Source organism: Pristis pectinata, chromosome 6 (assembly GCF_009764475.1).
Source record: "Pristis pectinata isolate sPriPec2 chromosome 6, sPriPec2.1.pri, whole genome shotgun sequence".
NCBI classification, from domain to species: Eukaryota; Metazoa; Chordata; class Chondrichthyes; order Rhinopristiformes; family Pristidae; genus Pristis; species Pristis pectinata.
In genome coordinates this window covers 99,442,742-99,468,251 of record NC_067410.1, presented here as the reverse complement: position 1 = coordinate 99,468,251, position 25,510 = coordinate 99,442,742, and the positions used below count along the sequence as shown (strand labels likewise).

The 25,510-nt window shown below is 41.0% G+C and overlaps 1 protein-coding gene across 1 annotated transcript in view; it reads right to left on the bottom strand.

Annotated features, from left to right (window-relative positions):
• The window catches only part of LOC127572098 (plastin-1-like), an 84,585-nt gene that overhangs the window by 55,880 nt on the left and 3,195 nt on the right, over positions 1–25,510 (bottom strand). The window contains 1 exon segment of the mRNA XM_052018977.1: positions 17,011–17,126. The gene's annotated coding sequence lies outside the window, so the exon portion shown is untranslated.

Here is a 25,510-nt window from a genome sequence, read left to right as displayed (position 1 = left end):
GTGGAAAGTAGGATCCATTTTTCTTCTAAATTGGATGCAAGACTAAAAAACAAACCAATTAATTATGCAATCTATCTTAAGGGCATTAGCACAATTTGCAAAACAATCGTTTCATTATCTCAGCAAAAGTGAAAGTACAGATTACAAACAAGGCTACTGATGTACATTTACTGGGTCAATTTTTTTTTATCTGATGGAACTTTGGAGAATTTCTGTTTGGAAATTACACTTCTATTAAGGGCTACTGGCTAAATATAACTCTAGTAATTAAATTCTTCATTTATAAATCATAAAATATTATCCCACATACACTAATAAGAATCTCCACATGAATAACTGAGTATACTGTATTGTAATTACAAAAGATTAAAAATCACCAGGAACAGTCCATTTGAAATTGAAGGATTCCAGATCTAGCTGTGGGTTTAAGTTCTGTATGTGCATTATTCTAATTAGTTCAGAAATTCTGTCACCTAAAATAAGTACATTAAACTAGCCACACACATCAATCAGCATTTACTCATGTTGCTGTAGCTGAGCATTATTCATTCTCAATGCTGGTGAAAATGGTTCTTTGCATTTTGAGTGTGAAGCTTCTGGCCTTGGTAATAATCTGTATGGTAGTATTCATTAGTGTCCAATTTAGAGTACTATTTACCATTTACCGCATCATGTGTCTGCTGACCTTCAAAGATGATGTCAGGATAAACCACATCAAGAAATGAGTCTCTTGTACCTGGGAGCCATGTGGGAACAAATTTTGTAGTGCACAGAAGCAGCACCTATAGACTTCCCACATATGATCGCCATGTTTCTAGTTGTTTAATGAACTTCTGGCCGAGTGCAGCAAACTGGGAAAAGGCACGGATCAGTTCCTGCCTCCTGAAATGATCCAAAGTTAGGAAGTTTGACTGTACAGGCAAGGTACACTAGGCACAGCATGCAGAAGGACACATATCTATCTGCATTGCTCTAGAAACAGGAGTGAGATTCCTTGTACACTCTAGGAGTATGGGCACTATAGACAAGCCTCTCTTCCCTCCCCCACTATAGTCCCTGTGGGCATCAGTCCTGACCCTGAAAAAAAAGGTCCTATAACTCCCAATGTGACCCAACTCCAGCAACTTGACAAATGATGCCATTTGGTATGTATCCAATGTTCCAAATGGCCGAAACACCATCATCCACAGGGCAGAGAGCCAAAATAACTTTCACAAACTGCAAGGATTTATGTACAAAAAAAACACTGCAGGTCAGTTGATTTGCCCCATATCATTAGATATTCAAGGAAATCCTTTTGCTTAAATGCTAGATGTACAGAAAACACATCAGTATGACATGATATTCCACATAGAGGGAGATAATGGGAGAGAGAGAGAGGCAGGAAAAAATTTAGTTGCAAAATAAAAGATGGCAGATTGCAGGTTACTCCCTGTCACATCAAGAATGAACTTTGGACAAAACCTTGTTTACTACAGTAACAAAATTAAAATTTCAGAGACAGTAAAATTTCATTTCCCCATTGTTCCCAATTCCAAGATACAAAGTGTCAATATAATGTTCATATGCAAGATAAATGGGAAGGCATGATGTAACTAAGTCCAAGAGAGCACAAAAGCCCATCTTAAATACAAAACTCCTTTGCCATTCAATAAAACAATGACCAACAAACAACAGCCCTTTTTTTCCCTTACATTAATAGCACAAAACACTACAAGGGTGAAAGTGAATTCTCCAGCAGCGAAATGTCAAGCAGTACACAAAAAGCAAAAAAAACTGCAAATGCTTCAAGTCAGAAATGAAAAAGTGCTGGTGATACCCAGCAGGTCAACCAGCACCTCTTCTGATAGGTCATGGATCTCTGTCCTTCTCTCCACAGATGCTGCCTGACCTGCTGAGTAGCACCAGTATTTTCTGTTTATGTCAGACTTCACAAACCACCCACTTGACCACCTCAATAGAAAGCCCAGTAAGTTAGTGAAGTATCTGACATCATCTAACAATCTGCCAGTGGGCTGCTCACCCAGAGTGGACATACACTGAAGTTGGCTAATTTTAGGTCTTTCAGAAGATGCAATAGACAGCAGTAAGTAGGTTTATGAATTTCCCAAAAGAGTGCAAAATTTGAAAACAGATTTGAGGGAGAGATGAGCCTCTTACATCCTTGCAGAGCCGAGACACTCTCTCCAGCTCTTTCTCATTTAACAATAATACTAATCCCACTTAAACCTTGTCCCCTTTACTGAGCAGAATGAAAAGAGAAACACACATTGGATCCTATTCAAGACAGTCATCAGGTTCCCACCTGATGCAAGTTGATCACCAAGCAGAAGGCCCCAGAGTAAGTAAAACACCAGCAAGGAGATGGAGTAAACCAGCTTAAATTGCAATTTCAACTTCATCACCACGCACCTTATCATAGGGCACGATCAAATTAAAATCACCACAGAGTTCCCCAATCAGAACATTTGGTGCAAATATATCTAAAAAGGTATACATTCAGAAAAGGTAACTTCCTCAATAAATGTAACTGCACTGTGTAATGAATTGATCTGTATGATCAGTATGCAAAACAAATTTCTCCCCACTGTACTCGGTACAAGTGACAATAAACAAATACCCACAATGAAAGCAGTGCTAATCATCGTAAAAGTATGATACTCCAATATCACCTCAAGTTCCCTGCACATTAACAGCTCAAAAAGCTATTTCACATTTGGGTAAATATTAGGCCTCTTATGTTCTTGAAGTAGATGCCAGTCTGGTCTTTGGCAGACCATTAAGGTTCTACATTATTTACTGAACAAAAGCTTACCTAGTGTAAATAGTGCAGAGCTGACAAGCAACAATGGATGTCCCTCAGTCTGGCTTTCAAAATCTCCTCCTCCTCCCTCACATTGCATGTCACAATGAGATGAAGGCTCTCCGACAATGCACATTGAGACAAATGGCCTCTCACTCAAAACCATGAAATGACAGCTCTGGCTTCTCACTTCAGCAGTGACAGAGCATGAACAGAAAACTTATCAGGAATTTTAATAAAAAGAACTGGATTGAAATGCAATACAAAATATTATTCTTCACTTTACAAGCATTGTTCAAGTACATTGGAATAATCTTCAGTCTTACTGCAGAACTTTAAAATAGCAAGATGTATTTGCTCAATAGAACAGTTTAATTGGACAAGAGCACAAGGACTGGAGAAAGACAAAGCAGTGGAGTTTTAAGATATTACTGAGAAATAGAGATGATAGGCCAATGGCCACAATATAGGACACATTTGGGTTTTAATAGACTAGCTTATTTAATATCCCAAATAACATGAACAATCAGACAATTTAAGTTCTCCTGGGCAAAGTAAACTCCTCAGAATATAAACATGGCATTGTTCAGAATTCCAGGAAGCATTCCTACATTTATAAATTAAGTCCCAACTTTGAGGGATTTTTAAAAACAATAACTGCACCAGTGTGCATTTTATCTGAGAAAGAAGGAGCCAGCACAAAAAAGGAAGAGAGAAAGCACAAAGGAAAAGCACCAATTGAAGAGCTACATTTGCTTCTGAAACTTAGACTACCTGCAGCAGGCACCACAAGGCATTGAAGCCTTGACCAAAAAAACTTCCAAATTCACTGGAACAACAAGCAATGTCAGTGTCCGCTGTTGAGAGAAATCCACATGGCTGTCACGTGACAGTAATGACAATGACCCCCCTGCTCCACCCACCCCCTCAGGTGTGAGAGTACCTTTTGCCTCTGAACTTGCCTGACCAGTACCCTTTGTCTCTGAACCTGTCTGACCATTGGCTGTGGCAAGAACTTTTGTCTTTGACTCCCCACACCATCGGCTCGTTTAAATCACAGTGAGGCTCCACCCAGGCTCCTAGCACCATAAAGAGGACTGCATCCACTAGCCCTTCCTCTCTTGACGACCTCAGGAGTAGTGAGACAACGAGACAGAACATTGGTAAGAGGGCATCACCACATAGTCAGGGAGTGTTTTCACTCAGACTCAGGGAGCATTAAGGGCCAATGCTAGTGTGGGACGGCATTGAAGTGTTATATCTTGAAGTTGTACATTGTTATTGTGGGGAGGGGGAGGGGTAGGGGGAGGGGGGAGGGGGAGGGGGAGGGGGAGGGGGAGGGTGGGGGGGAGGGGGAGGGGGGAGGGGGAGGGGGAGGGGGAGGGGGAGGGGGAGGGGGGAAGGGGGAGGGGGGAGGGGGGAGGGGGAGGGGGGGGGGGAGGGGGAGGGGGAGGGGGAGGGGGAGGGGGGAGGGGGGGAGGGGGAGGGGGAGGGGGAGGGGGGGAGGGGGAGGGGGAGGGGGAGGGGGAGGGGGAGGGGGAATTTCACCCCAGTTGCAATTTCCCTCTCAGGTCGTCAGATTCCAGCATCTGCAGTCTCATGTCTCTTTTGTTAGGACATGGTTATTGACTGACAGTTGTGTAGACAAGTGATCACGACCTGCCTCTCATCAGCTCCAGCCTGAATGTTCTCCAGTTATTACTGGATACGAGTAGGAGCTAGTTCATTATGCAAGGAGTTGCAAGCTGATCTGGACATAGATCATACATTGTACAGCACAATACAGGCCCTTCGTCCCACAATGTTGTGCCGACCTTTAAACCTCGCCTAAGACTACCTAACCCCTTCCCCCCACTTGCAGTCATCAGCGAACATTCCCATTACCTAGCTCATGGAGGAAAAGGTAATTGATGAAGCAGTTAAAGACAAAGAGGCACAGTATACTAGCCTGAGGAACTCTTGTTGCAACATCCTGGAAATACAACGATTGACCTCCAACACAAGAAAATAGAAGGAGCAGGCCACCATGCTCAAGTCTGCTCCACCAATCATGGCTTGATCTTTGCTGACCTCAACTCTTCTGAGAGTCAGAGTGAGACACAGCACAAAACAGGCCCATCAGTCCACGCTAACCATCAACTACCCATTACACTAATCCCACATTAATCCCATTTTATTCTCCCCACATTCTACCACTCACCCACACACTGGAGGCAATTTACAGCGTCCAATTACTCTAACAATCCACATATCTTCATCATGTGGGAGAAAACCAGAATACCTGGACAAAACCCACAAGATTCAGGGGGAACATGCAAACTCCACAGTCAGCAACTGGGGTCAGGATTGAACCCAGATCTCTGGCACTGAGACAGCAGCTGTACTTGCTGCACCACTGTTCCAGTTTCCCCAACCCTCAATTCCTCAGCCTTCCAAATATTTATCCATTTCCACCTTGAATATATTATCTATTCAGCTCCACGACCCCCTGGCACAGAGAATTTCAGAGATTCCCTACACTCAGAAGGAATTTCTCCAAACCTCAGTTTTAAATGACTGGCCTTTATAACCATGTCCTCTTGTGCAATGCAACTCCCCAACTGACAAATCAGTCAGTAAAGAAGTTAAACCACTGATCAGTCTGCTACCTATTAACAAAATGCCTTCTTCAGGAGAACAACTGTACAGCTGTCTTGAAAAACAAAATGGCATTCTGCAAGTTCACAAACTCTGTCGCAGAGGTATTAGGCTCCCAGTAGTTTTCCTCTTGAGAATCTCAAAGCAGCTCTGTACTCATCACCTCAACCTTCACTCCAAACCAGCAATCATTATTAACAATGTGCATTCAAACTGGTCTTCTTCTAAGCCAAAGGGCCTGTACTGTGCTGTTGTGTTCTACGTTCTATTGCCATCACCTACTTTTCACAGCATGTCCCCTTCTGTGCTTCAGGTGAGCAGTAACTTTGACTGGAAGCAAGCTGTGTTTTGAAATGTTTCTTCCCACCATCACTTTAAACACTGATGAACAAACTATGCTATTTACAAAAGGAAGCCAGAAGCAGAAAGGATGTTGTATACATTATTTTCAGAGGTCCCTGTACAAAGCACTTATGCCAAAATGTATTATTTTTACGATTCTTATTGTTTATAGTTTGAATTGCCAAGAGATCTCAGGTGTAGAAACTACAGAAGCAAATGTTTTCAATGAAGTTTCATTACTAAAACAAATTAGCTTGCTATTCATTCCTGAGGGCACACATCTTAATACATTTTCCACACATTAAACCAAAAGCCATTCTTAGTTGTAAAGATGACTACATTAAGTTTTAAATCCTACTTTAAATTTTTGTTTTGCAGCCTGTTGTCAGGTTTTGCACAATGAAGAGCTCCAGTTATGTAGTGCTGTTCTTATTGCTAGGTTACATTGCTGATTCAGATTGAGAATAATTTATTGTAAACAGCACAAAACAGTTAGTCTATTTTCTATAGCAATCATAAAATGGAGAGGCAACAAACAAAATGCTGGAGGAACTCAACAGGTCAAGCAGCATCTGTGGAGGGAAGTAGACACTAGGTGATTTGGGCACAGACTTCATTTTATGGAGGCACACGAGACTACAATACTGGAATACAGATGAAGGATGTGGGAATCAATCCTCAGACCCTAATAGGTTTTAAACATATAAAAATTTCTTTTTCATAAAGTGGGAAATTTCAAAACAGCTTTGTTATAAATACCCGACCTATCATTACATAAAAAGAGATCCATGAGAGTTACAAGAGGATCTTCTAACCTTGTTCAATACCTGAAGTTTTTCAGTCTCCTCAGATAGCTGCTTATTAAAAGCAGGTAACAAACTCTGATTAGGATTAAATTCCATGTCAGAAGCTCAGTGTACTAGCACAGTAGAAACTGGGATACTGGTTGTCCAGTTTTATCATTGTGCATACACAGTATATCCCAGTTTGCAAGCCAAATATTCTTTTTGCAATCCAAGACTCTTGCAGTGGTGATCATAGCAAGCTTTTAATCATAGGAAGTCTGTGGTAATCAAACTTCAAAGCTAGGCTTCTTTCTTTTAAAGTATTTTTCTTCTTCTACATACCCCAATTCTGACCCAAAGTACTTTTCATTATCCTTCTGTGAATAACATTAGCGGTGACAATTTCAGATTATAAAGCCCGGACACTTACTGTGCATGAAAAGCAACACTCTCCTCTTCAAAAACCCTGGTAATTATCTCCTTTCATATTGCACTGAATAATACCACTGCATGACCAAATGTACTTTCAGGTTATTAAAATTCAAATTCTTTGTAAGAGTTTTTTCACTAGGCTAAAGTTAACATATCGAACCATACATATTAGGTAAAACAAGAGGCATTCAACCCAATCATTCCAAGTCCTTGGACTCCCTTCCAACCTCTTCTCACCTTTGTTCATTTAACACTTCCAACATAACCCTCAATTCCCTTCACACTCACTCAACTTTCCATTCTTCAAGTTCATCCATACCAATAACCTCAATCACTCCCTAAGGTGGTATGTTCCACACTCTTGCTATCCTCTTGAAGGTTCTTTTGAATTCCCTCTAATGTCTTGGCAACAATCTTATATTGATGGCCCCTCATCCTCAGTGGACTTTCCACATCCACTTTATCAAATCTCTTCACAATTTTCAACACTCATTTTCTTTTCTTTAAAAGTTTGGACAATTCATTCTTTTCTCATAGATTTTCTTTGCCCAGTTTCAATTAACATTATTATTAGATTTTATTGGGCACCCCCTTCAATGCTGCCATATTTGTTTCATGACCAAGGAACCATGACACACATGAAATGTGGATTAACAAAATTTGAATACCATCTCTATTTTCCAGTGTTACCATCTAGAAATCAAAGAGTGTTGGTTTACATTTTAAAGCCTCATTAACCTGTGTTGCTACTTTAAGGTATATGTGACTCATACCTCCATTCTTAGATGTGGGTATTATATTGGCTGTCCACCATTCCTTTCTTTCTCATAAGAAATGTAAAAAAAAAGCACTTCACAAGCCAAGACTCCTCAAGAATCATGCCTAAGGCCCAGCCCCCCACAATTCATTTTACCAAGTGCATTATTTGGTATTGGTTTATTATTGTCACTTGTACCAAGGTACAGTGAAAAGCTCATCTTACAAATGGATCGTACAGATCATTTATTACACAGCACAGTTACATTGAGTTAGTAGAGTGCATTGATGTAGTACTGGTAAAAACACTAACAGTACAGAGTAAAGTGTCACAGCTACAAAGAAAGTGCAGTACAGTAAGGTGCAAGGTCACAACAAGGTAGATCGTGAGGTCAGAGTCCATCTCATTGTATTAGGGAACCGTTCAATAGTCTTATCAGAGTAGGGTAGAAGCTGTCCTTAAGTCTGGTGGTACGTGCCCTCAGGCTCCTATGTCTTCTACCTGATGGAGGAGAGAAGGGAGAATGACCTGGGTGGGTGGGGTCTTTGATTATGCTGGCTGCTTTACCAAGACAACGAGAGGTAAAGACAGAGTCCCAAGGAGGGGAGGCTGGTGTCCTTGATGCGCTGCGCTGTGTCCACAACTCTCTGCAGCTTCTTGTGATCCTGGGCAGAGCAGTCGCCATACCAAGCCGTGAGACATCCAGATAAGATGCTTTCTATGGTGTATCGGTAAAAGTCAGAGAGAGTCAAAGGGGACAAACCAAAGTCCATCATCATTTGGAAGTGTCAAGAACTAAAAGGCATTGCATAATGGACTGAAACTAAGATCTCATTGTTGCCTTTGCTTGAATTGCCATGGATTCAGCAACTGAAATTCCACATGCACATTTCAGGCAACATTAATTACTTCTTTAAACAAGACAGCAATCTGCTATCCTGATCGAAGAGTAACTGAGAAAGAAACACTGACTTTACAAGTAATCAATCTTAAGTGAAGCACAGGAATAATAAAACTGAACTTAGAGGCAGACTGTAAAAATTAATAATCAATCCTCAGAAATCTGGTGCTACTTCGGCACAATTTATTCTGTGGCTGAGAGACAGTGAGGAGAATGTTAAACAACCAGTGCTGATTTAACATTCCAAAGAGGAGTTCCTTAGGGCATTGTCACAGCCCAATCTTTTCCAGCTGTTTCGTCAATGACCTTTATTCCATCACAAGATCAAAAGCAGGGATGTTCATTGATGTTTGCTGGAAGTTGAACTCCATTTGCAGCTGCTCAGCAAGTGAAGTAGCCCATGCATGCACACAGCAAGGCTCAGGCAGTATTCAGGCACTGACTGATATGACAATTAACATTTGCACCCAAGTATTGGCCAATGACCATCACCAGCAAGTGAGAGTCTAACCACCTGCCTTTGACATTCACCGACTCTGCTGTACTGAGGTAACCATTAACCAGAAAATCAACTGGACCAGCCACCTAAATCCATAGCTACAACAACAGGTCAGAGGCAGAGGATCCTGCAGTACATGACTCACCTCCTTTCACCCCAAGACTTTTCTGTGATCTATCAACGCACAAATTAGGAACATGTTAGAATATTCTTCATTTGCCTAGATAAATGTAGTGCTAACACTGAAGCAGCTCCACACCATCCTGGACAAAGAAGCCTGTTCAATTGGCATGGCATCCAGCCCACTTAACCATCTCCTCTACCACGAGGACACAATGGCCAGTATACGCTACCTATAAAATGCAAACGTTTTAATCACCCAGGCTCCCCTGTAGTTTGGCCAAACTCATGACTCTATCACCAAGTCGGACAACGGGTGCAAATGCATGTTAACAACACTAACTATGGTGTTCCATCCAAGTCACACACCACTTGGAAATCTATTATTAATACTTCAGTACCAGTGCGGGTCCAAATCCTGAAACATTCTCCCCAACAGCACTATGAGAGCACCTAGACCAGAAGGCCACAGTGGTTCAAAGTGACGGCTCACTACCACCTTCTCAAGATCAAATGGGGATGGGCAATATTGGCCTGATTGGTCATACACAGATCCAGAAAACATATATTATAGATATGGGTGTCAGAGGATCTTCAAGAGGGATGGATTTGTGGGAGGTCAGGCAGAGAGTTCCAAAGTCTGGGGCCCAGGCAGCTGAAAGGCACCTATCCAGTTAGGATTTGCAGTAGGATATAATGCACAAGAAGCCAAAGTTAGAGGGATATGGTCCTCAACCATTTGGCAAGGCCTCAGCATTTTACCAGCGTCCACACCTCAATGTGTTCAGGCCTTGATATGATGTCCAGTTCTTCCTTTGCCTCCACCTCTGTGGTTCTTTCTTTGCCAAAAAGTCCTCATCCCCTCCTTCCCCCACTGATGACTGACGATCTCCAACATCTCCCCTTCCTCTGAGCTACCCTCTTTGGGCCTTGTACCCTCTTCACATTTTCATTTGTAATTGCAACATTAACCACCTCAACTTGTCCACCTCCCTCACCCACTTCAACCTCACCCCATCTGAACAGAGAGCACTCCATTCACTTCTTAGCAATCCCAATTTAGTCATCAAACCCGCAGTTGTGGTCTGGCAGACTGACCTCTACCTCGCAGAGGCCAGACAGCTGCTCTCAGGCACCTCCGCACATCTAACACTGGACCATGACTCCACTAACGAACACCAGACCACTGTCTCCCACACTGACACAGATCTCATCATATCAGGAGATCTCCCTCCATACCCTCCAACCTGATAGTGCCCCAGCCCCATGTTTTCTGCTTCTATCTTACACCAAAGATCAACAACAGAACTGTCCTGGTAGGCTCATTGTCTCTGCCTGCTCTTGCCCTACTGAGCTCCTAATACCTTGAACCTATCCCCTTGTCCATTCCTTCCCACCTACATCTGGGACATCTCACATGCCCTCCATCAATTTGACAACTTTCGATTTCCTGGCCCCCACAGCTTCATTTTCACCTCCACCCCCCATTGGAAAGGTCTTAAAGCCCTCTGCTTCTTTCTGCAAGAAAGATACAACTAGTTTCATTCCACTAACACTCTCGTCCACCTGGCAGAATTTGTTCTTACCCTGAACAAGTGCTCTTTTGACTCCTTTCACTTCCTACAAATCAAGTGTGTAGCCATGGGGAATGAGTCCTCATAGTTTAATTGTCTCATCTAGCTATGAAAAAAAAGTTGAGAGATAAAAATTAAGAAAATTAATATAGATTGTAAATAGCTCAAAATCCCTATAGAAATCTGTGGCAAGCATCTTGCAATAGCCTTCATTTTGAAAACAACCCATGTTTTTTTTTTACAAAACTCCATTCTTTGCCTTAATTTTCCTTCCATTATTTTACCCTTCAAACCCATAAGCCCATAATTTGGCCCAACTACCTTTCCTGTGACATCTCATTGATAGGCTTTTGAAAATTTAGTTGCATAACACACTTGTTTCATTTTAACTACTTTGCAAGCTGTGCCCTCAGAGATCTGCTTTGGATTTAATCAAACATGACTTCCCTTCCCATAAAATTATCTTGATTCCATCCAGTTATGTTAGGATTTTCTATTTGCTTCAATACCACTTGAATGATGAAATATTTCAACATTTTTCTGGCATCTACGTGTGGCTACATGGCCTAGAAGTCCCCATTTTGTGTTTTTCTCTTCTCTTCCCCACCGTCCCACACCTCCCCTCCCCACCCCCTCCCCACCCAAATAGAGGTGACTTAGAACAGTAGAGTAGAGCAGGATCAAGAAATTATATGACATACTCCTGCTCCTTTTTCTGAAGTTCTAATGAACTTTGAAAGATCAACAAGGATATGAAATGTGGAAGCCACAAAAGCAAGTCCGAGAGTTTTTTTTCTATAAGTGGGCTCAGATAGGGTAAATGAAGGCAGTATTGCTATGGCAGGAGAAAAATATGGCTGGATGATTCTGGCAGTGCTTGAGACACTACTAGGAAGGACTGAATTTAATTTAACAAATCCAAAGCAAACTGACAAGCAATTTTCTCCTGATTGACTTCTTACAGTGCAAACACAAAAAAAAATGTAGAGCACTCTCCACAACCAGATAGCGTGGGGAAGCAGCTGAAAATGCTGCTAAAATCTTTGCCCACATAATGAAGGAAAAGACCAGTTATTGTACTCCTGGTCAATGTACTGCTTACACCATTCAAATAATTAAGTTGTGTTCAATTTTATTCACCACACCACAGGCAGAAGTATTTTTGTATTTTAATATGGTACACTAAAACAACAAGCCTGGTCTACAAGTGTAAAGTAATGGAGGTATGAAAAAACTATTAGAAAATCTGAAGGAAATAAATTGGACCTGGGTGAAGATACAATAAAAAAAAGCACTTTGTGCACTGATCACTATACAACATGCCTGATATTCAGTTCTATTAAAGCAAATGCAGTCCAATATTGGGCGGGGTGCATAACAGGTGAAAAATAATAAAATCTGTTTTGTGTACTTTCCTTGCCTAATTTTATTATCTTAAAGATTAAGGTAATAACTGGATAGATTTTAGAACAGATGCTGCATCAGGAAAAGAAAGAGCACTAAATGTTTGGAATCAAACAATTAAGACTGAAAGAGAAACAAACTTGTGTAATTAGCTAAAATTTTAGCTGTTAACCTACTAGACAGCAGTCAAGAAGTGAACCAGTGACGTGAGTTCAGATCACAACAGGGCAGCTTTATTTAAATTTAGTTTGTAATCTGGAATCCTCTCCTTCTATCTGCCTTTATTTCTTTTGTACACCTCCATCCATCATCTACCTGCCTCTCAACTCCACACCTCCCCCTCCCCTACCTGGCTACATCTGCCCACCAACCTTCACCTCTTCAGTCCACCAATCACCTCCATCTCCTGGCTCACCACTCCCTCTCTTTGTACTGGACATCTCCCCCCTTAGTCCTGATGCAGGTTTTTGACCAGAAATGTTGACAATTCCTTTCCAACCACAGATGCTGCTTGACCCAGATCATCCAGCAGACTGTTTATTGCTCTAGATTCCAGCATTTGCATTCTCTTGCATCTCCAGATCAAATTAAAACTCTGCAGTCCAACCACATCTAAATAATAGTCAATAATTAACTATCTAACAGGAGGCAGCAGCTCCAAGAACATCCTCAATGATGTGGAGCCCAGAATGCAAGTCCTGAAGACAAGGCTGAAGCTTACACAATCATATTCAGCCAGATGTATATATTCGATGATCAACCTTGGCTTCCTCCCAAGCTCCGTGCCATTATATTACCCATTCTTCAGCTACTGAATACAAGAAAAGCTTTTGTACCAGACAACATCCTGACTGTAGCACTGGAAACTTGTCATCCAAAACTAATTGATCCTCTATCCAAGCTGTTCCAGTACACTTACAGCACTGGCCTCTTCCCAGGTACATCTTGTCCTCAAAGAGGAAGACAAATCCAATCCTGAAGTGCTTGAGTCCTGATGCAGGGTCTGACCCAAAACGTCAACCATTCCTCTGCCTCCACAGATGCTGCTGAACCCACTGAGTTCCTCCAGCAGTTTGTTTTTTTTTTGCAACAACATTAGCTCCATTTCTCTTCCAATGGATGCAGCCTGACCTGCTGAGCATTTCCAGCATCTTGTTTTCATTTCAGATTTTCAGTCTTTTTTTTTGATTTTCACAAATCTAATCCAACTGGCTTCACTCAATCTACTTCCAATTAAAGTGATGAATGGTGCTGTTGACACTGCTATCAAGCAGCACTTATTCACCAATAACCTGATCACTGACACCCAGTTTAGGTTTTGCCACAGTTACTCAGCTCCAGAACTCAACACAACCTTGGCCTGAATTAATGTGAACCAAGGAACTCAATTCCAGAAGCAAAGACAGGCTGACTACCCTGGACATTGAGGCAACATCTAACTGAATGTGTCAGTATGCCAGTAACTTCAGTTTTACCAGTTATCAAGGGGAAAACATTCCAAAGGTTAGAAACATACCACATACAAAAGAGTGGCTGCATTTGGAGGCCAGTCATTCCAGCTGCAGGACACTACCATAGAAATTCCTCAGGCCGGTGTCCTAGGGTCAACCATCTTCAACTGCTTCAATGACTTTCATCTATCATTAGGTCACTAGTGGAGATACTTGCAGATGATTACACAATGTTTCATTCCATTCAAAACTCAGCAGCAAATGAACCAATATGTGCCAACATGCAGCAAAATCCAGACAAGATTCAGGCATGAAATAATGAGTGGCAAGTAACATTTGCAACACAAGGCTGCAAGCAATAATCACCAACAAGACGGAGTCTAACCAACCACCTATGACATTCAGTGGCCCTTCCAGGGCCAAGGCCCCCACCAATACCATTTAAGAGATCACCATTAACCAGAGCTAAAGGAGCAGATCACTGGCAGGATATCCTGTGGCAAGTGACTCACCTCCTGATGCTCTAAAGCCTTGCCACCATCTGCAAGACACAGATCAGAAGTTTGATGTTAGCGTAACGCTATTACAGTGCCAGCAACCCAGGTTCAACTCAGGCCTCTGTCTGTAAGGAGTTTTGCACATTCTGCCCATGTCTGCGTGGGTTTCCTCCAGGTGCTCCAGTTTCCTCCCACGTTCCAAAGACGTACAGGTTAGGAACTTGTGGGCATGCTATGTTGGCGCCGGAAGCATGGCCACACTTGTGGGCTGTCCCCAGAGCACTCCACGCAAAAGATGTGTTTTGATGTATATGTGACTAAGATATCTTACCTTACTCTCCACATGCCTAGACATGCTCCTACAAAACACAAGCAGCTTGCCATAATGCAGGACAAAGCAGTCTATTTGACTGGCACCCCAGCTACCACTCAAAACATTCATTCCCTTAACCACTGGTGTGCAGTGGCTACAAAACATACCGTCTACAAAATTGTCCAAGCTGCTCCTTCAGCATTGCCCAAACCCACAACCACAAGGGCAAGGGAAGCAGGTGCAAAAGAACACAATCACCCACAGCTTCCCTTCCAAGCAAACTCAAATCAGAAAAATACCATCTTCACCAGAAGGACTACAGTACTTAAAAGATGGCTCACCACCACCTTTCCAAGGACAGGTGGAGATAGGGGAAGCTTTGCTGGAGAAGCCCACATCCTGAAGAATGAACAAATGAAAAACTTATGGCGCAAGCACTGATTTCAGATCTAGGTTTATCATCAGTGACCGACATCATGAAGTTTGTTTTGTGGCAGCAGTATAGTGCAAGACAAAAATTACTCTTAAGTTACAAAAATAAATTACTGCAAAAGAGGAATAACAAAATAGTGCTCATGGACCATTCAGAAATCTGATGGCAGAGGGCAGAAGCTATTCTTAAATTGTTGAGTGAGTGTCTTCAGGCTCCTGTACCTCCTCCCGTTATGAGCAGACGGCACATCCTGAACGGTGAGGGTCCTTAGTGATGGATGCTGCCCTTCTTGAGGCACCGCCTCTTGAAGGTATGCACGATGTTGGGGAGGATTGTGCCCAAGATGGAACTGGCCAAGTCTACAACCCTCTGCAGCCTCTTGCCATCCTGTGCATCAGAGCCTCCATTTCAACACAAAAATATTGATCACCATCTTTTAATCTCAGGTCTCAGCACAGCATATGATTGCAGCTGCAATAATTACACAATTGCACTCTTCAGTAATAGCCTAATAAAACCAAATTCCTGTATTATAGGCAGTTTTGCTATTTTATTACACTAATTTCATTGCATATAGATTATGAACCAAACTTCTCTGGCTTTGATGTTCTACTGTGGATGAGGTTCAAGCATTTGTCTAATCATCTTCCCTATTACTTCAGCTAAGGCATGTCTATTTTTGTATTCATCAGCATTTCTGAGTATGACAGTAATTCATAAAAGGGGCCAATGCCTTTTAATAGCTTACTACCATATTCACACTGAGTTTACTGGCTCAGCCACTTAAAGTCTTTGACTGTCAATCAGGAGGGAATGTGGGTGGAGTACCTTCCTTGAATTTGATTATCTTCAGAAATTCAGCTCCATTTTATATGCACTTTCTAGTGGCATGCAAGCCATGACTTTAAACAATAGGTCCAGATTTCAGTGCACATCAGTGTAAAGCAAAGCTGTATCATTACCTCTAATTCATTCAATATTTCTCAACCCAATGCTGAACCCTACTTCCTACAAAGCTACCAAAAGTGGAAATAATCTGGAGGTCCAATAGGAAACTACTCAACCTATATTACCTTCACTCAAGAACCAAGATCACCCTGACACTTAATAGTTCAGCAGCAGTACACAGGTATTCCGTGTGCTTGGAGTTTGATCCCTGCATGTGTTCATGCCCACTCACTGAAACATACAAGTTGGCCCTACACAAAAAAAAAACAATTAGAAGTAGGCCACCTGGCCATATGAGCCTACTATGCCATTCATTAAAGATCATCACTGATCTACTAGTAGAGGACAAAAAGGTCCTCTACTAACTTGCCCCTGATGCACAAAACCAGTCTCCGACAAAAAAAAAAGTGTCTGGGGCTAGATCATGGATGTCCTGGACCACTTCCCAAATCTTGAGATTCCCCCCACCTCAAATCAAAGGTAGATATCAATGATGAGATGAGATTCACCATCACTTAGTGTGCTTACATTGCCTGTGGCTGCTTGAGGATCAAGACCCGAGATCTGGCACAAAGCTCTTGGTCTGCCAGGTCACAGTGATCACTGCTCTCCTATGTGCTTCTATACTTTTCTATTCTGGGTAGAGACAGGAATATGCCAGGACACGAGGTCACAGATGGTGTATCCAATGGCAGGCAACTCAAGGCACTGAGGAGATACGACCAATGATGTCCCTGCAAAATTGTCCAAATCCACTGATTGAATAAGAACACAAATGCCAGCTTCTGCTCCAAGACCAACATCCTCAGCACTAACTGCCTAATTACATTCAGTCTTCTCCATCAGTTAGGCTATAATATTGGAATGCCTGTGACCCAACCCCCAAAACAGACATTATTTAAGCAATGCCACAGGTGAACAGAGGAAAAGATTCAAGAATGGCCTCAACTTTCTGGAGAAAATGCAATATTCCCACTGACATCTGGAAATTCCTGACCCACAGGAGAGCAGGTCCATTCAGGATGGTATTAAGAACCTCAAGTCCAAGCATAGGGAACATACAGAAGCCCAGCATAAATGGTGGAAGTAGCACACCACTTCACAAATGACCCACCTGCCTGTCTTGCCCCATCAAGAACCTCTAGCTCCATCTGTGGTAGTGTCTTGGGGTCCCACATCGACCTCATCAGCCATCTCAGAACCAGAGTGAAAGCACGCCGTCCTCCATCCCTAGGAACACCCAAGGGAGAATGATTCCAAGAAAAGGAAAGTTAGCAATGCCAGAGTTCTCTTTTCCTTCTCAGCCCTAACTCATTGCTCAAACCATAACCATCCTTTCCAAAATGTGAAAGAACCCAACCCCCCTCACCAGAAAAATGATCAAACATCTGGGAGCAGCAATTTACAAAAACTGAAGACAATTGTATGAACAAAAGTTGGATTTGTTAGTGAAATCATTTTACAACTGAAATTATTTTTCATTAGATCCTAAAAACCATGTCATGTTTAAACAGATCACTGTGAAAAAATTGGTGACATCAAGTAGATTAATGATCATTTTTGATAATCAATTGCTCAAGGGGACCTTTCGCAGCCTCCCCAGTCATTCAGCATGGATTAAAATCAGAGGAGAGAGAGGTGAATGACACTCAGAATGGAATGTCCAGTACCCTTTCCATTCTCCACACTCAATGACCCCAGGAAAACTGCCAATTATTATTATTAAAGGAGTGTCTACCTTATGAAGGAAGTCAACCAAGACCCTCTCAATGCACTAACACAATTTCACAACAATAAATTAAGTCCAAACAAGCTCATTATTTTTTTCTTAAAAATAGCTCTTCACAGAAACTTAACATGAAGGACTGACTGTAACCTGCACGTTACAATCTTCTTGTTCCTCAACAAGAAATATATTCATAGTACAATTACTGGTATTATTTTAACTGGAATGCAACATTTTGCTCATTGTGATGATGAATTTCATGCCACTTTCTCCTCACAATCAGATCATTGTTCTGTTCAGCAAGCGTGCAGCCTTTGTACAAAATTCCAAACTGATTGAGGATAAAATTAACTTAATTGGTTGGATTAAATGGTACAGGAACCCAAAAGAGCAAACAAGAGGTCAACTCAACTTTAATTAGTTATCAAAGTGGATCACTTTAACATGGAAGAAAGACTAAATTAAGAGGCTAATAAAAGAAAATGGATTTACCCTTAGATTTCATTCATATGAGCAAAATAAATTTTATTTAGTTTACATTCCTCTTACAATCTAATGCCAACAACCATCCCTGTGCCACATATTTAATTACTGAACAACACAATCTGTTTATCTCACTCATATTGATTCACTTGGAAATAAAAAGCAATTACTTACCCATCAGTCTGCAGAATGTAATCTCTTATTTCAAAGTCAAACTGTTTCATGCAATTATCAGAGCTACATCTTTTGGCAATATTGACCTCCATGTACTCATTCACATCATAGATGAATAACAGGAATCAAAAATGATTTTCTCTTACCATCTCCCCCCCCCCCACACCTTCCTCCCCCCCCCCCCCACACCAAGTCCAGGTAAAGGACACAGCTATAGCACTACCATTGCTACTCATCTGGCTAAACAACAAATGGATCAAACTTCAATGAAGAAAGCCTTTGTTTAGATATCTCAACTACCTACGTTGTTAACGATCAGGCTGGTTAATAACTGCCACAAAAAAAAAATCCACTGGGACAGAATCTTCTATTCATTTGAGCTGGAGCAAAAGCAAATCATGCTCAACCCTGGGGACTGTCCAGGACTATCTTAGTGAGACCACACCAAGATTATCCTGCACGATTTTGATCTCCTTATTACAGAGGAAGATATACTTGTCACGGTGGGAGTGCACTGATGATTCATTTGACAGGTTCCAGGGATGGTAGGTTTGTTGCATGTGGAGGTATTGAGTAGATAACGCCCAAGATGATGTCATTAAAAAAAATTGAGTTTCAAAGGGCTTAGTACAATAGATGCTGGGAAGAAGTTGCCACTGGCTGACAAGTTTAGAACCAGGGTCACACTATCAAAATAATGGATAAGCCATTTAGATCTGAGATAAGGAGATATTTCTTCACTCAGAATGGTCAATCTTTATAAATTGCTACCCTAGAGGCTTAGCCATCAAGTTGATTCAGAACAGGGATTGATAGATTTCAGAGTAATTAAGGGAATCAAGAAACACGAGGATAGTACAGGAAAACTGCGTGAGATAGAAATCAGACATAATTAACGAACAGCAGAGCAGGCTCAAAGAGACAGAGGACGTACATCTGCTCTGAAAACTCAAACCAAATCATTTAGGTTACAAGTTTGGTATATTGTAAAAATAAGTAACCTTGAATAAATATCATTTGACTTCATTGACCTTGTGCAATTGGCAGTTAGTATGTAGCAATAGTCACTGATATTGTTTTGAAGGAAAACTTCTCTGAAATTTGACCACCCTTCACATTAGAAGCATAACATCCATCTCAGTCATCCAGCAGCACAAGGACTCTGTCACGGCAGGGAATGGTGCACAAGATTGTGTTCTGTGGGCAATTCATGAAATCATGGACCATTACAGTACATGGCTGAACTGAATGACACAAGGATTATGCAAAATATATCACGACTCATTGTGTGAAAAAAAAAATCACCCCTTTGTCTATCCAAATTGGTACCTTTTCCTTTTGCAGCAGCATTTCAGCAAGTTTCCTTGCCTCATACAAATTCCAGATCATGATCCCCGAATTGTGCCAATACCACTGGATGTAGCAACAATTTGGTATTATTGCAACTTGATTTTTTCCCCCCCACTCGTTTGTAGGAAGTCTCTGGCCTTCACTTGCCACCATTCCTGAACTTAAGAATAGAATATGAAACAAGAATATCGCAACATACTAAGGTTCCAAAAGTCAGACCCAATCCGAAATAGTAAGCAAGGATGGAAACACTATTTTGAGGCCAAAGAGATTTGTTGCAGACTTCAGAGCTCTGTTGGGCGAAACTGTCAGTGACTCCCAAGTGGACACTGGACAGGAGAAGAATTGATAATAAAGACTTTGATGGTGAAGTAAAGCTTCCAGTCTTCAATGCACAGATGAAGTCACATTTTACAAAATGATTTTCTCACTAATTTCCTCCCCAACCAATAGGACAAATCATCTCTTCCTGTTTTCAGGAGGGGAGAAGTGTATAAATCAATGATGCAGTGCATTGTTTGTTATTTCAAAACCTAATTGAAATAAATCATACACTCATTACGTTAACTCTACTGCATGAACAACAGGAATAAAGATTGGAACAGAAGTTTGGTTCAAAACGGTTTACAGCATTTACATTGAAGTAAAATACTTCCTACAATCACAACCTGGTTACTTTTATTTAATATTTTTCTGATCAAGTTATTAGTGAAGTAACAACATCAAATTTTCATTAACATCAAGCTTTCTTCAGTGAATTTTTGTGCACACAAGGCATATTTTGGAAATATGGAGACTGCTGTCAGTCAGATCAAACATATTTGTTCTGAATGATCAACAACTGAGACAAAGAATTGTGCACCTTGGAAAAACTCATTGTCTCTTGTATTGAGGAATCCAGGTGTAAAGAAAATCTTGTCTTTCACAAAGTCAAGACATTCCAAGGTGCTTTACAGCTGATTAAATACTTCAGGTGTAGTCACCTTTAATGTAACAAACAAAATACACAGCAAGCTCCCACAAACAGCCATGATAACCAAATAATCAGTTTTAATGAACTTGATGCAAGGATAAAATCTGTCCAATAACATTGAAAGAGCTCCCCTGCTCTTCCTCGAAATACTGTCAAGGGATCATTTATATCCACCCAAGGGGGAAGCAATGGTTTTAGTTTAACACTTCATCTGATAATACATTACTGCAATAGTACAGCACTCAAGTAATCACCTAGGTTTTTATATTCCAGTGCCCGGAGTAGGATTTTAAACCCAATATATTCTGACTGAGTGGTAGTGCAACCATTAGCCACAGATAACGGTGTAAAACATGAAGCGCACACTACAGCTGAAAATATCTCAGCTCACTACATTTTAAAACTGCACTAAGGACACCTGAAGTCAGAGTTATAAAAAATATTTAAACCAGCTCCATCAAGAACATCACTACAAACACTAGTTATAATACCTTCAAGCTTACTGGATAAGCAACTATTACTAGATTTTATGTCTACATTATTCCTACCACCAGGCGCAAGTATCTGATGTTGTCCCCATAGCAGTCTACTTAGTTGCCAGTCAAACAAACATAACTGAACTCATGAAATGTGTAGTCAGATAAAACTTGAGTATTCCATCACATATCTGCATGACTCTTGACCAGGACATACTCAAACCAAAATATCGTTAGGTGGGCTGGTAAAAGCAGCAGTCTTTACATAGGTCATTATTTGATTATAATAGGTTTCTGCAGTGAGCTCATGCCCCCTTGACAGCCAGTGCTTCTTTGCTGGAATATCACTTTGGTTAGTATCCTATAATGCAACAGTCAGGGTTTCAACATCTTTCAAATTCCAGCTTCATAAAAAATATTTATCTTATGGTGCTGTCAACATAGGCAGCAATGTTTGAGTTACTTTTTTGTACAGGTATCTAAAGCTGCACAAAGGTGAATTTCAAGGAAGTAGTTCCTTCCAAGGCAACCAACAAGCATGAATATGTGCTGGTTTATCACCTTTTAAATTTTGAGCCAATATGACCATTTGCCCTAATTCCCATGGGCTCTAACCATGGGACCTTGTCAAAGTCAACGTAGACAACATCAGCCACACACTTTAGTTGTTTGAAATAAAAAAAATGGATCAAATTGTTTAGACAGGATCTCCCCATACTGAACCCATACTGACCATCTTTGACCAATCCCTGACTTTCCAAGTGCAGTTTAATTCTGTCCTTAAGGAATTTGTCCAATAACTTCCCTAACTTTGACATTAGCATCACCAGTCTGTAATTACCTGGCTTATCCTTGCTGTCCTTCTTAAATAAAAAAGGTACCACATTTGCAACCCTCCAGTCATCTGGCACTTGCCTGTGGCTGATAAATATTTAAAAATCTCCATTTTGGCCTCCCAGCAATCTCCTCCCTTGACCCCACTGCCACCTAGGATATACATCAGGGCCTGGGGATTTATCCACCTTTACATCCACTAAGAAACCAAATACCTCCTTTCTTTAAAAGAAAATGATAGCACATGAGAATTCACTGCTTCCTCCTCCCCAAATTCTCAAAACTACAATGTGCTCCTCAGTGAATACAGATGACAAAGTATTCATTTAAGATCTTACTTATATCCTCTGGCTCCACAACTGCCATTTGGCACCTAATGGACCCTACCTTTTCCCTGATTAACCTCAATACACTTCTAAAATGCTTTAGAATTTCCTTAATCTTGTCCACGTGATATTTCATGCCTCATCTTTTGTCTCCTAAACTCTTCTTTAACTACCATCTCCCTGCACTTTCTATACTCCTTCAGGACCCTCCCTGTTTTATAATTCCCTATACTAATCACGTTTCTTTCCCACAAACCCCCCACCCCATTATCCAACCTTTGATATCCCTTGACATCCAGGGTTCCTTGGACTTGATGTCCTTATCTTTCACTCTCCTAGACCCAAATATTCACCTCATTTTTCCATTTTTTTGGTATGTCTCCTAATTGTCAGATGTAGACTCACCAGGAAGTAGCTGCTACCAGTTTACTTCTGCCAGGAACCGTGTTATGATATTGAAATTGGCCTCCCTGCATTTCAGGACTTTAGTTTCCAGATCATCCTTATCCTGTTTGTAAAACTTTATTGTGTTCAAGTTGAATCTTGTGCTGAGTAGTCTTATTTTAAAATAACTTACCATGCTCAAGTATCATAAAATCATGCAGGAGTTTTCTTTAAAATCAGATCTATATTTTATTTGAGTAATGAATGGGATTCAAAGGTTGTGAGCTGAAGATTACCATGACCTTATACGGTCAAGAATCAACTGCATGTGGCTTTCAGATGCCAGTCATCAATTATGAACTAGGTGCTCAGAAATACACACCTATATTTTATAGGTTCTATTCTGTTACTATAGTGTTTTGGTTACGAAGTACAGTTCACCTCTTCCATCTCTGCAAAAAAACAAACTGCTGGAGGAACTCAGCACGTCAAGCAGCATCTGCACATCAGTCCTGATGCAGCTTCTCAACCTGAATTGTTGACAATTCCTTCCCCCCACCCCAAAGAGATGCTGCTCAACACACTGAGTTCCTCCAGCAGTTTCTTCTTTTGCTCCAGATTCCATCATCTGCAGTGGCCTTGTTTTACTTAACACTTTGTAGAATAGGATAACACTTTCAAAACTTTCAATAACAGAAAAATTTACTTTCTTAATTAAACACCCTTTGTGTTCTCTGCGTATGGCTCTCTGCGTACCTGCACATGCAGATTTATTCTGAAGTAATTTATTAAAAAGGTACACAAATCAAAAGGTATTATAAATATTGGATCCAACTGTAACATTAAAGGACAAATTAAATCACATAGGTAAATTGTATTTTTACATCGTGGAAGGCCAACACTTAAATGGCAAAAACTGCAGCATTGATGTCACCTTTTGCCAAGGCACTGGGTTATTATGAAAAAGCCACAGGTGTAATCTGGGACTGTTAATTACCACATGTGGGACTGACTGGAATCAATAAGATATTTCCCCATCATGATGGGCAGAAGGTCAAAAGTTCAAGATTTGAGAATGCATCCTTAGTCTGCTGCAGACACTTACAGTGCCAATTTTACAATGTGACTCATATGACCTATTTGTACCCTCCTTTGAAGCAGCTGGATACTCCAAAAGGAGCTTCCCTCAGTGCACCTGGAGTACAATGTAAAGTTATGAGGTTACCAGGGTTTACAAATTCTTGCAACGAAGATGGAGATTTAAGCAGAAGCCCCCAACTGGGAAGCTCCTCGCCCAACCCCACCCACCCAAAGAGTACTCCATGTCACATGACCGATGTCAGGAGCACGAACACAACATCCTAACCACCAGCCCCTCAAATAAAAGAGCAGTCTTCCTTCTGCTGCTTGCAGCCCCTCCTCACTCGTGATTGGAGGATTCATCTTTGTCCTTCATCTAGAGCAGAGTGCCCTGTAATCACCAACTTCCCCAACCCTCCACCCCTGTGCTACCCTGCTCTACAAAATCCCTGGTTACTGAACTACCATGATTTCCAATTCCCAGACGTAGTCCACAACAGTCCATGTCCCATTAAGCCATCCTGTTAATCTGTCCAGATACAGAGTCAAAGAAAATTCATTCCCCCTCCCACATAAATCGTCTAAAGGAATAGATGCCCTAGGGAATCAGTGGATAAGTGTCTGAGTAAATTGCCATAAAACAAAAGGCAAATGTAACCTCATTGGGGGAAGGGAGGGCATCTTTGATCATCACTTTCAAAGCTCCAATCAGTCAACCCATTTCATCACTGGAGTACTGTGGAATTATCATAATGATTTAAGGCAGTAACTGTATCTTTGAGCATTTTGTACTTCCTTTGCATTTGGTAATTACTTTTATTCAAGGAATAAGTAGATTAACTAACTCATTTTCATGTCATGAATAACATTGTTAAGAATTGGAATTGTGCAACTTTAGTGACTAATGTTAGGTGGAAATAACCTGTCATTTAAAGATTGTGTTGAATAATACAAATTTAAAGATAGACAGCAATCTAAACCAATGCCTTAACTAAAATCATAAATTTACATCTGAAACACCGCAGGATTTCCTGAACAAATGCTATATTTAATGGGAAGCAATGACAAATTTGATATATGCATTGCAAGCCCAACCAGGATATCATACAGAGCGATGGTACAACAGTGGTTAGGTTATTGAAAAAGCAGCCGGAGGTCCAGGTAATGGCCCACAGTGAGTTTGAAAACTATTTAAGCAAATATTTAATAAAAATGTGGAATTTAAAAAGATGTTCTCAGAACTAATCCCAATGGACCCCATCTGGTAGCAGCCTTTTGGTTATAGAACACACTTCAACCATCATCACCACCACTGAACAAATCAATCTGCCATCATCTCTGGAATCCAAGGGATTTTCCTTTTCTGCCTGCCTACAGGTGGACCTTGTTCACCTTGCTCATATTCAAGTACACTACATCAAATGCACTACTTTCATCAACCCTCCTTGTTACCTCCTCAAAGAGGTCAATCTTGCTGGTCAGATACAATCTCCTGTCATCACAATCCATACTGACCAATCCTGTTTAATCTGTGCCTTTCAAAGACAAGGTTTATACTATCCCTTAGAAAGATTTTCAGTGATTTGTCCACAGAATTTAAACTAACTGACCCATCATTTATCAGTTTCTCCCTTTTTAAAATGGCAGCTTAACATTAGGAGTCACCCAATCCTCTTCAAATAAGGAGAATTGAAAATGATAGATTTCCACAAATTCCTCCCTTGCTACTTTTAACAGCCTGGGATACATTTCATCCAGGCCTGACAACTTATCCATTTTCAAAGACACTAAACCCCTTTATACTCTGT